The sequence below is a fragment of the Mobula hypostoma genome, chromosome 14 (genome assembly GCF_963921235.1).
Source record: "Mobula hypostoma chromosome 14, sMobHyp1.1, whole genome shotgun sequence".
NCBI lineage: Eukaryota > Metazoa > Chordata > Chondrichthyes > Myliobatiformes > Myliobatidae > Mobula > Mobula hypostoma.
In genome coordinates, this window is record NC_086110.1 from 79968513 (window position 1) to 79983109 (window position 14597).

General features: G+C 44.1%; 1 protein-coding gene across 1 annotated transcript in view; it reads right to left on the reverse strand.

Annotated features, from left to right (window-relative positions):
- The window catches only part of tat (tyrosine aminotransferase), a 127560-nt gene extending 126762 nt beyond the window's left edge, over positions 1–798 (reverse strand). Inside the window, exon 1 of the mRNA XM_063067299.1 lies at positions 635–798. The gene's annotated coding sequence lies outside the window, so the exon portion shown is untranslated. The remainder of the gene's footprint in view (positions 1–634) is intronic.
- Positions 799–14597: the final 13799 nt, after the last annotated feature.

The following is a 14597-nucleotide window of genomic DNA, read 5'->3' on the forward strand; positions in this document are numbered from 1 at the left end:
CTTTCCAAATGTGCTGTTATCACATCTTTGATAACTGACTCGAGCATTTTCCCCACCACCGATGTCAGGCTAACCGGTCTATAATTCCCCAGTTTCTCTCTCCCTCCTTTTTTAAAAAGCGGGGTTACATTAGCCACCCTCCAATCCTAATCCAGAATCTAAAGAGTTTTGAAAAATTATCACTAATGCATCCACTATTTCTTGGGCTACTTCCTTAAGCATTCTGGGATGCAGACCATCTGGACCTGGGGATTTATCTGCCTTTAATCCCTTTAATTTACCTAACACCACTTCTCTACTAACATGTATTTCCCTCAGTTCCTCCATCTCACTAGACCCTCGGTCCCCTACTATTTCCGGAAGATTATTTATGTCCTCCTTAGTGAAGACAGGACCAAAGATGAAGGAAAAAGAGGGGATGAAGGGGTGGTGAGGCTAAGGAATGGGGGAAGGAATAGAGGAACAGGAAGGAAGGGAAGAGAGAGAAGGATGATAATAGTTCATAAAGCAGAATTTCTATTCATAAGTAGTTTTAGATATATTCTTTTGCTGATCTACCTGATTTAGGAAATAAAAACAGTGCCAATTAAACAGAGCTCGGTGAATTATATTTTGTTCTAAATATATGGGTTACCTGACAGTGGGGAAAGTTGAAAGGATGTCCGGTAAGATGATGAATCCCAGTGCTATTAAAATACTGAATAAATCTAGAAGCTGATGTAGGTTGGGTGGGGAGCTAGTTCTTCCATCTATTGGTCTGAAGAGTAGGCTGTGTCCGGCCACTGACACCGAGCTCAATTCCACCACTGATCTCTGGCATTTACTTTTCTAAACTGTCCAACATGAAAAAGAACAAAACAAACAAATTTCTCAATAATGGTAAAACTTGGTCCAGTAATGTACAGAGCACACTAGTACACCACAACTCTACATCAACCCCCATGAGTGGCTTTGCAAATATTATCTCTGTTTTTAACGTGATTTGTTTGGTCCATGCACAGCTTGTCACTCAGTCCAGAATTTCTCATCTTCCAGTATTAGGTGGTCTGAAGACCATAAGACCTTAAGACATAAGGAGTAGAATTAGGCCATTTGGCCCATCGAGTCTGCTCTGCCATTCAATCATGGATGATCTTTTTTCTTTCTCCTCCTCTATCCCATTTCCCAGCCTTCTCCCCATTCAAAACAGAGATGCGGAGAAATTTCTTTAGCCAGAGGGTAGTGAATTTGTGGAATTTGTTGCCATGTGCAGCTGTGAAGGCCAGGTCGTTGGATGTATTTAAGGCGAAGATTGATAGGTTCTTGACTGGACATGGTGTAATCTTTGATGGAGACTCTAGAGTTAGGGGTCAGACAGGCGATTCTGTGGAATTAGGAAAGAAACGTGGATGGTAGTTTGCCTCCCAGGTGCCAGGGTCTGGGATGTCTCTGATCGCATCCACAATATCTTGAAGTGGGAAGGAGAACAGCCAGAGGTCGTGGCACATATTGGCACCAATGACATAGGTAGGAAAAGGGAGGATGTCCTGAAAACAGACAACAGGAAGTTAGGAAGGAAGTTGAGAAGCAGGACCTCAAAGGTAATAATCTCTGGATTACTGCCTGTGCCATGTGACAGTGAGTATAGCAATAGAATGAGGTGGAGGATAAATGTGTGGCTGAGGGATTGGAGCAGGGGGCAGGGATTCAGATTTCTGGATCATTGGGACCTCTTTTGGGGCAGGCATGACCTGTACAAAAAGGACAGGTTGCACTTGAATCCCGGGGGGCCAATATCCTGGGGGAAGGTTTGCTCAGGCTATTGGGGAGAGTTTAAATTAGAATTGCTGGGGGGAAGGGGTGGAATCCTAACTGAAGTGATGGAGGAAAGGGAGGTTGGCTCACAAATAAGGAAAGCTTGGAGATAGTGCGAAAGGGAGGTTAGGCAGGTGTCAGAGAAGGGGCACACTCAGACCGATGGTTTGGGATGTGTCTATTTTAATGTGAGGAGTATTATGAACAAAGCAGATGAGCTTAGAGCGTGGATCAGCACTTGGGACTATGATGTTTTGGCCATTACAGAGAACTGGATGGTGCAGGGGCAGGAATGGCTACTTCACGTGCCAGGCTTTAGATTTTTCAGAAAGGACAGGGAGGGAGGCAAAAGAGGTGGGGGCATGGCATTGTTGCTCAGGGATAGTGTCATGGCTACAGAAAAGGAGGAAGTCATGGAGGGGTTGTCTACGGAGTCTCTGTGGGTGGAAGTTAGGAATAGGAGGGGGTCAATAACTCTACTGGGTGTTTTTTTTTTTACAGACCACCAATAGTAACAGGGACATTGAGGATCAGATAGGGAGACAGATTCTGCAAAGGTGTAATAAAAATGAGGTTGTTTTGGTGGGAGATTTTAACTTCCCGATTATTGATTGGCATCTCCCTAGAGTGAGGGGTTTAGATGGGGTGGAGTTTGTTCGGTGTGTTCAGGAAGGTTTCTCGACACAATATGTAGATAAGCCTACAAGAGGAGAGGCTGTACTTGATCTGGTATTGGGAAATGAACCTGGTCAGGTGTCAGGTCTCTCAGTGGGAGAGCATTTTGGAGATAGTGATCACAATTCTATCTCCTTTACCATAGCATTGGAGAGGGTTAGGAACAGACAAGTTAGGGAAACGTTTAATTGGAGTAAGGAATATGAGGCTATCAGGCAGGAACTTGGAAGCATAAATTGGAAACAGATGTTCTCGGGGAAACGTATGGAAGAAATATGGCAAATGTTTAGGGGATATTTGCGGTAGGGAAAGGATGGCAGGGTGCAGGAACAGTGGTGTACAAAGGTTGTAGTAAATCTAGTCAAGAAGAAAAGAAGAGCTTATGAAAGGTTCAAAAACCTAGGTAATGATCTAGAAGATCTAACAGGAAGGAGCCTAAGAAAGAAATTAGGAGAGCAAGAAGGGGCCATGAGAAGGCCTTAGCGAACAGGATTAAGGAAAAACGCAAGGCATTCTACAAGTATGTGAAGAGAAAGAGGATAGGACATGAGAGAATAGGACCAATAAAGTGTGACAGTGGAAAAGTGTGTATGGAACCAGAGGAGGGAGCAGAGGTACTTAATGAATACTCTGCTTTAGTATTCACTACAGTAAAGGATCTTGATGATTGTAGGGATGACGCAGCAGACTGAAAAGCTTGAGCATGTAGATATTAAGGAAGAGGATGTGCTGGAGCTTTTGGAAAGCATCAAGTTGGATAAGTCACCAGGACCGGACGGGATGTTCCCCAGGCTACTGTGGGAAGCGAGGGAGGGGATTGTTGAGCCTCTGGCAGTGATCTTTGCATTATCAATGAGGACAGGAGTGGTTCTCAAATCTGTTCAAATTTAAATGAAGAATCATAAAGGTTACTTCTAATTTTCTCCAGATTCAAACATAAAATCGTCTGAGAAAACCAAAAAAAGGTAGTTGGAGCATTAAGCTCTTTCCAATGTTGTAAAATACATCTTTTCGCCATTAAAGTAAGAAATGCAATCATTCTACGAGCTGAAGGGGAAAGATTACTAGAAATTTTAGGTAGTCCAAAGATAGCAGTAATAGGGTGAGGAGAGATATCTATATTTAATACCTTAGAAATAATATTGAAAATATCTCTCCAAAAAGTTTCCAAAGTAGGGCAAGACCAAAACATATGAGTTAAAGAGGCTATCTGCCCCGAACATCTATCACAGAAAGGATTAATATGCGAGTAAAAACGCGCTAACTTATCTTTGGACATATGTGCTCTATGAACCTTTTATTCGATATTTTCATTTAATGTAATATTTACCCTTCTTGTTTTTTCTTCACTGTTTTAATGGAGGTCGGGATTGAGGACGTGATTTTAAGTTTAACTCTGTTTGGTTTCAAGTTAGCCCATTGCTTTGCTTTGCTTTTAGTTAGTTGCACGGTGGGTTTTTTTTTGGGGTTTTTTTTTCTTTTTTTTTCCATTGATATATATAAAATCTAGTATACTATTATGTTATCTTGGTTTCTTATGCTTAAATTACATTGTTTGTAGTATTTTCTTTTTGGTATTGTTATCTTTTGGAATTTTATTATACTTTAACATTGTATTAATGTTTATATGGCTTACCTTTTTTGTATACTTACTCAATAAAAAGATTTAAAAAGAAAGAAAGGAGTGGTTCTGACGGATTGGAGGGTTGCGGTTGTTGTTCCCTTATTCATGAAAGGGAGTAGAGATAGCCCAGGAAATTATAAACCAGTGAGTCTTACTTCAGTGGTTGGTAAGTTAATCGAGAAGATCCTGAGATGCAGGATTTATGAACATTTGGAAAGGCATAATATGAATAGGAATAGTCAGCATGTCTTTGTCAAAGGCAGGTCATGCCTTATGAACCTGATTGAATTATTTGAGGATGTGACTATACGCATTGATGAAGGTGGAGCAGTTGATGTAGTGTATATGGATTTCAGCAAGGCATTGGATAAGGTACCTCAGGAAAAGCTTATTGAGAAAGTAAGGAGGAATGGTATCCAAGGGGACATTGCTTTGTGGATCCAGAACTTGTTTGCCCATAGAAGGCAAAGAGTGGTTGTAGATGGGTCATATTCTACATGGGGTCGGTGACCAGTGGTGTGCCTCAGAGATCTGTTCTGGAACCCCTGCTCTTCATGATTTTTATTAATGACCTGGATGAGGAAGTGGAGGGATGGATTAGTAAATTTGCTGATGACACAAAGGTTGGGGGTGTCATGGATAGTGTGGAAGGCTGTCAGAGGTTACAGCGGGACATTGATAGGATGCAAAACTGGGCTGAAAAGTGGCAGATGGAGTTTAACCCAGACAAGTGTGAGGTGGTTCATTTGGGTAGGTCAAATATGATGGCAGAATATAGTACTAATGGTAAGACTCTTGGCAGCATGGACGATGAGGGATCTTGGGGTTCTAGTCCATAGGACACTCAAAGCTGCTGCGCAGGTTGACTCTGTGGTTAAGAAGGCATACGGTGCATGGGCCTTCATCAATCATGGGATTGAGTTTAAGAGCCGAGAGGTAATGTTGCAGCTATATCGGACCCTGGTCAGACCCCACTTGGAGTACTGTGAATAGTTCTGGTTGCCTCACTCCAGGAAGGATGTGGAAACTGTAGAAAGGGTGCAGAGGAGATTTACCAGGATGTTGCCTGGATTGGGGAGCATGCCTCATGAGAATACGTTGAGTGAACTCGGCCTTTTCTCCTTGGAGCGACAGAGGATGAGAGGTGACCTGAAAGAGGTGTGTAAGATGATGAGAAGCATTGATCTTTCGGATAGTCAGAGGCTTTCTCCCAAGGCAGAAATGGCTAGCACAAGAAGGTACAGTTTTAAGGTGCTTGGAAATCATAGAAAATCTACAGCACAATACAGGCCCTTCGGCTCACAAAGTTGTGCCAAACATGTCCCTACCTTAGAAATTACTAGGGTTACCCATAGCCCTCTATTTTTCTAAGCTCCATGTACCTATCCAAGAGTCTCTTAAAAGACCCTTTCGTAATTGCCTTCACCACCGTTGCCAGCAGCCCATTCCACACACTCACCACTCTCTGAGTAAAAAACTTACCCCTGACATCTCCTCTGTACCTACTCCCCAGCACCTTAAACCTGTGTCCTCTTGTGACAACTATTTCAGCCCTGGGAAAAAGCCTCTGACTATCCACATGATTAATGCTTCTTATCAGCTTATACACCTCTATCAGGTCACCTCTCATCCTCCATCACTCCAAGGAGAAAAGGCCGAGTTCACTCAACCTATTCTCATAAGGCATGCTCCCCAATCCAGTAAATCTCCTCTGCATCCTTTCTACAGTTTCCACATCCTTCCTGTAGTGAGGCAACCAGAACTATTCACAGTACTCCAAGTGGGGTCTGACCAGGGTCCTATATAGCTGCAACATTACCTCTCGGCTCCTAAATTCAATTCCACGATTGATGAAGGCCAATACATCTCCATAAATCCTGCCTCTCAGGATCTTCTCCATCAACTTACCAATCACTGAAGTAAGATTCACTGGTCTATAGCTTCCTGGGCTATCTCTGCTCCCTTTCTTGAATAAAGGAACAACATCCGCAATCCTCCGGAACCTCTCCAGTCCCCATTGATGATGCGAAGATCATCGCCAGAGGCTCAGCAATCTCCTCCCTCGCCTCCCACAGTAGCCTGGGGTACATCTCATCCGGTCCCGGCGACTTATCCAACTTGATGCTTTCCAAAAGCTCCAGCACATCCTCTTTCTTAATATCTGCATGCTCAAGCTTTTCAGTCTGCTGAAAGTCATCACTACAATCACGAAGATCCTTTTCCATCGTGAATACTGAAGTAAAGTTATCATTAAATACCTCTGCTCTTTCTTCTGGTTCCATACACACTTTCCCGCTGTCACACTTGATAGGTCCTATTCTTTCACGTCTTATCCTCTAGCTCTTCACATACTTGTAGAATGCCTTGGGGTTTTCCTTAATCCTGCCCACCAAGGCCTTCTCATGGCCCGTTCTGGCTCTCCTAATTTCCTTCTTAAGCTCCTTCCTGTTAGCCTTATAATCTTCTAGATCTCTAACATTACCTAGCTCTCTGAACCTTTCGTAAGCTTTTCTTTTCTTCTTGACTAGATTTAACTAGATCTCTTTGACTAGAACACTATGGTTCCTGTACCCTACCATAACTTCCCTGTCTCATTATATTCCGTCTGGGTAGCTCTAACCTGATGGCATGAACATAGATTTCTCGAATTTCTGGTAAAGCCACCACCCCCGCCCCCCAACTCCACTTCGCAATTCCCTGTCTCCTTTTCCCTCTCTGACCTTATCTCCTTGCCTGCCTACCAACTCCCCCTGCTGCTCCTTCCCCCTTTTCTTTCTTCCATTGCCTTCTGTCCTCTCTTATCAGACTCCCCTTTCTCTAGCCCTTTATCTCTTTCACCAATCAACTTCCCAGCTCTTTATTTCATCCCCCACCACTCCCAGTTTCACCTATCTTTGTTTCTCTCTCCACTCCCCTACCTTTTAAACCTACTCATCATTTTTTTCTCCAGTCCTGCCGAAGGGTCTGGGCCAGAAATGTCAACTGAACATTTTTGTATAGATGCTGCCTGGCCTGCTGAGTTCCTCCAGCAATTTTTTGTGTGTGTTGCTTGGATATTCATTATTTGCTGATTTTCTCTTGTTTGGGCATGGATAGAGGCAGCGATTGGGAATAAAAGGGGCCTTTTCCGTTTGGCTGCCAGTGACTACTGGTATTTCTCAGGGGTCAGTATTGGGATTGCTATCTTTCACACTGTTTGTCAATGATTTGGATAGTGGAATTGATGGCTTTGTGGGAAAGTTTGTGGATGATATGAAGGTAAGGCGAGGGGTAGGTAGTGCTGAGGAAGCAATGTGATTGCAGCAGGACTTAGACAAATTGGAAGAATGGGCAAAAAATTGGCAAGTGGAATACAATGTTGGGAAATGTATGCTAATGCATTTTGGTAAAAGGAACAATAGTGCAAACTATTATCTAAATGGGGAGAATGTTCAAACTTCAGAGGTGCAAAAGAATTAGGGGCCCTTACGGTAGAGTCTGTGGTAAAGAAGGGAAATGCAATGTTGACACTTATTTCAAGGGGAAAAGAATAGAATATAAAAGAAAGGAGAGAATTCTTGGCCTTTATAAGACACTAGTCAGGCCGCACTTGGGAGTATTGTCCGCAGTTTTGGGCCCCATATTTCAGAAAGGATGTGTTGTCATTGGAGAGAGTCCAGAGGAGGTTCAGGAGGATGATTCCATGAATGAAGGGGTTAACACGAGGAGCTTTGGGCCTGTACTCACTGGAATTTTAAAAGCTATAACCTGCTCACCAATTGTGAGTTGGAGAGCTGTGAGAGAGGAGGCAGCACACAGGTCTGGGAGCGAAATTTAAAAGAAAGCTTCGCAGGAACCAGGCTATAACCAGAGCACCAATCATGTGTTGGAGAACAGGGAAGGTTCATGCATAAAAGGGGGACACTGCCTAGCAGAGCGGTCGTTGACAGAGTGGTCTGAGTCAGAGTGGTAGGGCTTTGGCTCACTTGGGCTTCGGTGAGGTAAGTGAGTAAATGGACTTCATTTTTTTCCTTGCATTTTTTCAGGAATAGACAGCATGTCTGTAGGATTAGTACTTTGCTCTGGGTGTCAGACGTGGGAGTCCTGGGAACCTTCCAGTCTCCTAGCTGGCCACATCTGCGCCAGGTGCACCGAGATGCAGCTCCTCAGAGACCATGTCAGGGATCTGGAGCTGCAACTTGATGACTTACAGCTTATTAGGGAAAGTGAGCAAAAGATAGATAAGAGCAACAGGGAGTTAGTCACCCTGAGGCTGCAGGAGTTAGACAAGTAGGTTACTGTCAAGGAAGGGAAGGGAAGAGCTCAGTTAGTAGAGAGCACCCCTGTGGCCATACCCCTCAGTAATCATTATCTCATTTTGGATGCCGTTGAGGGAGATGACCTGACAGAGGATGACCACGGCGATCGGGTCTCTGAGCCTGGTTCCGTGGCGCAGAAGGCAGAGAAGAAGATGAGGAATGTGGTAGTCATAGGGGATTCCATAGTGAGGTGAACAGAAAGGAGGTTCTGTCAGCCTGATGGAGATACTTGCATGGTGTGTTGCCTCCCAGGTGCGAGGGTACAGGATGTCTTGAATCAGGTGCAGGGTATTCTGAAAGGAGAGGGTGAACAACCAAACATCTTGCTACACATTGGTATCAATGACATAGGTAGAAAATGGGAAGATTAAATTAGATTATGAGGACACTCAGTCCTTGTTTATTGTCATTTAGAAATGCATGCATTAAGAAATGATACAATGTTCCTCCAGAGTGATATCACAAAAAAAAACAGGACAAATCAAAGACTAACACTGACAAGACCACATAATTATAACATATCGTTACAGCAGTGCAAAGCAATACCATAATTTGATAATGAGCAGACCATGGGCATGGAAAAAAAAGTCTCAAAGTTCCGATCAACCCCCAATAGTCCCGATAGCAGGCGGCAAAAGGGAGAAACTCTCCCTGTAATAAACCTCCAGGCGCTGATAACTGCCGATGCATTGGAAGCACCCGACCACAGCCGACTCTGAGTCCGCCCGAAAACTTCGAGCCTCCCACCAGCCCTCCGGCACCGAGCACCGAGCACTATCTCTGCTGAGTGCTTCGACCCCACCCCAGCCGCCGAGCAACAAGCAAAGCCAAGGACTCGGGGCCTTCTCCTCCGGTGATTCTGGACGACACAGTAGCAGCGGCAGTGAAGAAGGCATTTCAGAAGTTTCACCAGATGTTCCTCCGTGCTCTCACATCTGTCTCCATCAAATCAGGATTGTGCATGGCCTCCTACTTGACAGATAACAGACGTCATTTACCAGAGTGGCTGCTGCACGCTGCGTTGCGCTGCCATCTTCTCCTCCTCCTCCTATAGTCGTTCTTGAGGTCCTGAGACGGAATTCAAAGACTATGGGGAGAAGGCAGGGGAGTAGGGATGATTGAAAGAATTGGATCAGCCCATAATTGAATGGTGGAGCAGACTCAAAGGGCCGAATTCTGCTCCTATGGTCAAACCTACCGAATGTTGAAAGGACTAGAGAAGGTGGATGTGGAGGGGATGTTTCCTGTGGTGGGGGTATCCAGAACTAGAGGGCACAGCCTCAAAGTTGAGGGGTGACCTTTAAACAGAGGTAAGGAGGAATTGTTTTACCCAGAAAGTGGAGACCAAGTCTGTGGGTATATTTAAGGCAGAAGTTGATCGTTTCCTGATCTGTCAAGGCCTCAAAGGTTGTGGTGAGAAGGCAGGAGTATGGAGTTGACTGGGATCTGGGATCAGCCATGATGGAATGGCAGAACTGACTTGATGGGCTCAGTGGCCTAATTCTGCTCCTATGTCTTATGGTCTTATGGTCTAAGTTGTTATATCTGAATGCACGCAGGATCTGGAATCAGGTAAATGAACTTGGCAGCAGAGTTGCAGATTGGCAAGTATAGTGCTGTAGGCATTGCAGAATCATGACTAAAAGATTATAGCTTGGAGTTTAATGTCTAATGATACACATTGTATCGAAAGGATAAGCAGGTAGGCAGAGAGGGTGGCGCTGCCCTTTTGGTAAAAAATTAAATCAAATCATTAGAAAGAGGTGACATCATGTCAGAAGGTGTTGAATCATTGTGGATAGAGCTAAGGAACTGCAAAGATAAAAAGACCCTGATGGGAGTTGTATACAGACCCCCAAACAGTAGTAAGAATGGGGTTACAAATTACAATGAGAGATAGAAAATGCATGCCAAAAGGGCAATGTTACAATAGTTAAGGGGGACTTAAATATGCAGCAAGATTAGGCAAATCAGGTTGGTGCTGGATTACAAGAGGGGTGATTTCTAGAGTGCCTATGTGATGGCTTTTTAGAGCAGCTTGTGTTCAGCCCATTAGAGGATCAGATATTCTGGATTGGGTGTTGGGCAATGAACAAGAATTGGTTAAAGGTAAAAGAATCCTTAGGAGCAAGTGATCATAATATGATCAAATTCATCCTGAAATTTGAGAAGGAGGAGCTAAAGTTAGATGTATCAGTATTACAGTGGAGTAAATAGAATTACAGTGGTATGAGAGAGGAGTTGGCCAGAATTGATTGGAAAAGAACACTGGCAGAGATAACGGTACAGCAGCAATGGCTGGAATTTCTGGAAGCAATTTGGAAGTCACAGATATATACATCCCAAAGAGGAAGAACTATTCTAAAGGAATACAAATGTGGCTAACAAGAGAAATCAAAGCCAACATAAAAGCCAAAGAGAGAGCATATAATAGAGCAAAAATTAGTGGGAAATTAGAGGATTAGGAAGCTTTTAAAAGCCAAAAGAGGGCAACTAAAAAAAAAAGTCATTAAGGGGGTAAAGATAGAATACGAAAGTAAGTTAGTCAGTAATATTAAAGAGTAAAAGGTGGGCAAGGGTAGATATTGGACTTCTGGAAAATGAAGTTGGAGAGATAGTAATGGGGGACAATAAAATAGCAGATGAACTGAATAAGTATTTTGAATCAGTTTTCACTGTGGAAGTTCCAGATGTCAGGAGTCATGAAGTGTATGAAGTTACCATTACCAGGGAGAAGGTTCTTGGGAAAGTGAAAGGTCTTAAAATCACCAGATCAGATGGTGTACACACCAGAGTTCTGAAAGAGGTGGCTGAAGAGATCATAGAGGCATTAGTAATGATCTTTCAAGAATCACTAGATTCTGGAATGATTCCAAGAATGGAAGGGTTATCGTATGAGGAACGTCTGGCAGCTCTTGGGCTAAAAGGGTGGGTAATGTAGCAGGATCCTCTTTTGAGTCAATATGGGTGGAAGTCAGGAACAGGAAGGGAGCAGTTACTCTACTGGGGGTATTCTATAGGCCCCCTGGTAGCAGCAGAGATACAGAGGAGCAGATTGGGAAGCAGATTTTGGAAAGGTGCAAAAATAACAGGGTTGTTATCATGGGTGACTTTAACTTACTTAATATTGATTGGCACCTGATTAGTTCCAAGGGTTTAGATCGGGCAGAATTTGTTAAGTGTGTCCAGGATGGATTCCTGTCACAGTATGTGGACAGGACGACCAAGGGCAATGCCATACTAGATCTAGTACTAGGTAATGAACCGGGTCAGGTCACAGATCTCTCAGTGGGTGAGCATCTGGGGGACAGTGACCACCGCTCCCTGGCCATTATAATTATCATGGAAAAGGATAGAATCAAAGAGGACAGGAAAATTTTTAATTGGGGAAAGGCAAATTATGAGGCTGTAAGGCTAGAACTTGCGGGTGTGAATTGGGATGATGTTTTTGCAGGGAAATGTACTATGGACATGTGGTCGATGTTTAGAGATCTCTTGCGGGATGTAAGGAATAAATTTGACCCGGTGAGGAAGATAAAGAATGGTAGGGTGAAGGAACCATGGGTGACAAGTGAGGTGGAAAATCTAGTCAGGAGGAAGAAGGCAGCATACATGAGGTTTAGGAAGCAAGGATCAGATGGGTCTATTGAGGAATATAGGGAAGCAAGAAAGGAGCTTAAGAAGGGGTTGAGAAGAGCAAGAAGGGGGCATGAGAAGGCCTTGGCGAGTAGGGTAAAGGAAAACCCCAAGGCATTCTTCAATTATGTGAAGAAAAAAGGATGACAGGAGTGAAGGTAGGACCGATTAGAGATAAAGGTGGCAAGATGTGCCTGGAGGCTGTGGAAGTGAGCGAGGTCCTCAATGAATACTTCTCTTTGGTATTCACCACTGAGAGGGAAATTGATGATGGTGAGGACAATATGAGTGAGGTTGATGTTCTGGAGCATGCTGATATTAAGGGAGAGGAGGTGTTGGAGTTGTTAAAATACATTAGGACAGATAAGTCCCCGGGGCCTGACGGAATATTCCCCAGGCTGCTCTACGAGGCGAGAGAAGAGATTGCTGAGCCTCTGGCTAGGATCTTTATGTCCCCATTGTCCAGGGGAATGGTACCGGAGGATTGGAGGGAGGCGAATGTTGTTCCCTTGTTTAAAAAAGGTAGTAGGGATAGTCCGGGTAATTATAGACCAGTGAGCCTTACGTCTGTGGTGGGAAAGCTGTTGGAAAAGAATCTTAGAGATAGGATCTATAGGCATTTAGAGAATCATGGTCTGATCAGGGACAGTCATCATGGCTTTGTGAAGGGCAGATCGTGTCTAACAAGCCTGATAGAGTTCTTTGAGGAGGTGACCAGGCATATAGATGAGGGTAGTGCAGTGGATGTGATCTATATGGATTTTAGTAAGGCATTTGACAAGGTTCCACACGGTGGGCTTATTCAGAAAGTCAGAAGGCATGGGATCCAGGGAAGTTTGGCCAGGTGGATTCAGAATTGGCTTGCCTGCGGAAGGCAGAGAGTGGTGGTGGAGGGAGTACATTCAGTTTGGAGGATTGTGACTAGTGGTGTCCCACAAGGATCTGTTCTGGGACCTCTACTTTTCGTGATTTTTATTAACGACCTGGATGTGGGGGTAGAAGGGTGGGTTGGCAAGTTTGCAGATGACACAAATGTTGGTGGTGTTGTAGATAGCGTAGAGGATTGTCAAAGATTGCAGAGAGACATTGATAGGATGCAGAAGTGGGCTGAGAAGTGGCAGATGGAGTTCAACCCAGAGAAGTGTGAGGTGGTACACTTTGGAAGGACAAACTCCAAGGCAGAGTACAAAGTAAATGGCAGGATACTTGGTAGTGTGGAGAAGCAGAGGGATCTCGGGGTACATGTCCACAGATCCCTGAAAGTTGCCTCACAGGTGGATAGGGTAGTTAAGAAAGCTTATGGGGTATTAGATTTCATAAGTTGAGGGACAGAGTTTAAGAGTCACGATGTAATGATGCAACTCTATAAAACTCTGGTTAGGCCACATTTGGAGTCTTGTGTCCAGTTCTGGTCACCTCACTATAGGAAGGATGTGGAAGCATTGGAAAGGGTACAGAGGAGATTTACCAGGATGCTGCCTGGTTTAGAAAGTATGCATTATGATCAGAGATTAAGGGAGCTAGGGCTTTACTCTTTGGAGAGAAGGAGGATGAGAGGAGACATGATAGAGGTGTACAAGATAATAAGAGGAACAGATAGAGTGGATAGCCAGCGCTTCTTCCCCAGGGCACCACTGCTCAATACAAGAGGACATGGCTTTAAGATAAGGGGTAGGAAGTTCAAGGGGGATATTAGAGGAAGGTTTTTCACTCAGAGAGTGGTTGGTGCGTGGAATGCAATGCCTGAGTCAGTGGTGGAGGCAGATACACTAGTGAAGTTTAAGAGACTACTAGACAGGTATATGGAGGAATCTAAGGTGGGGCCTTATCTGGGAGGCAGGGTTTGAGGGTCGGCACAACATTCTGGGCCGAAGGGCCTGTACTGTGCTGTACTATTCTATGTTCTATGTTCTATGTATTCTCTGGAGTTCAGGAGAATGAGGGGGGATCTCATAGAAACATTCCGAATGTTAAAAGGCCTGAACAGATTAGATATGGCAAAGTTATTTCCCATGATAGGGGATTCTTGGACAAGAGGGCATGACTTCAGGACTGAAGGATGTCCATTTAGAACTGTGATGCGGAGAAATTACTTTAGCCAGTGGGTGGTAAATCTGTGGAATTTGGTGCCATGAGAGGCTGTGGAGGCCAAGTCATTGGGTGTATTTAAGGCAGAGATAGATAGGTTCTTGATTAGCTAGGGCATCAAAGGGTATGGGGAGAAGGCGGTGGAGTGGATGTGACTCGAAAAATTGGATCAGCCCATGATAAATTGGTGGAGCAGGTTCGATCGGCCGTATTGACCTACTTCTGCTCCTATATCTTTTGGACTGGAAAACTGCAAATGTTACTCCGCTCTTCAAGAAGGGAGAGAGGCAGAAGAAAGGAAACTAGAGGCCAGTTAGTCTGATCTCAGTTGCTGGGAAGATGTTGGTGAACATTAAGGATGAGGTCTCAGGGTACTTGGAGACACAAGATAAAATAGATTGTAGTCACAAGGGAAAATCTTGCACGACAAATCTGTTGGAATTCTTTGAAGAAGTAACAACTGGTATAGACAAAGGAGAATT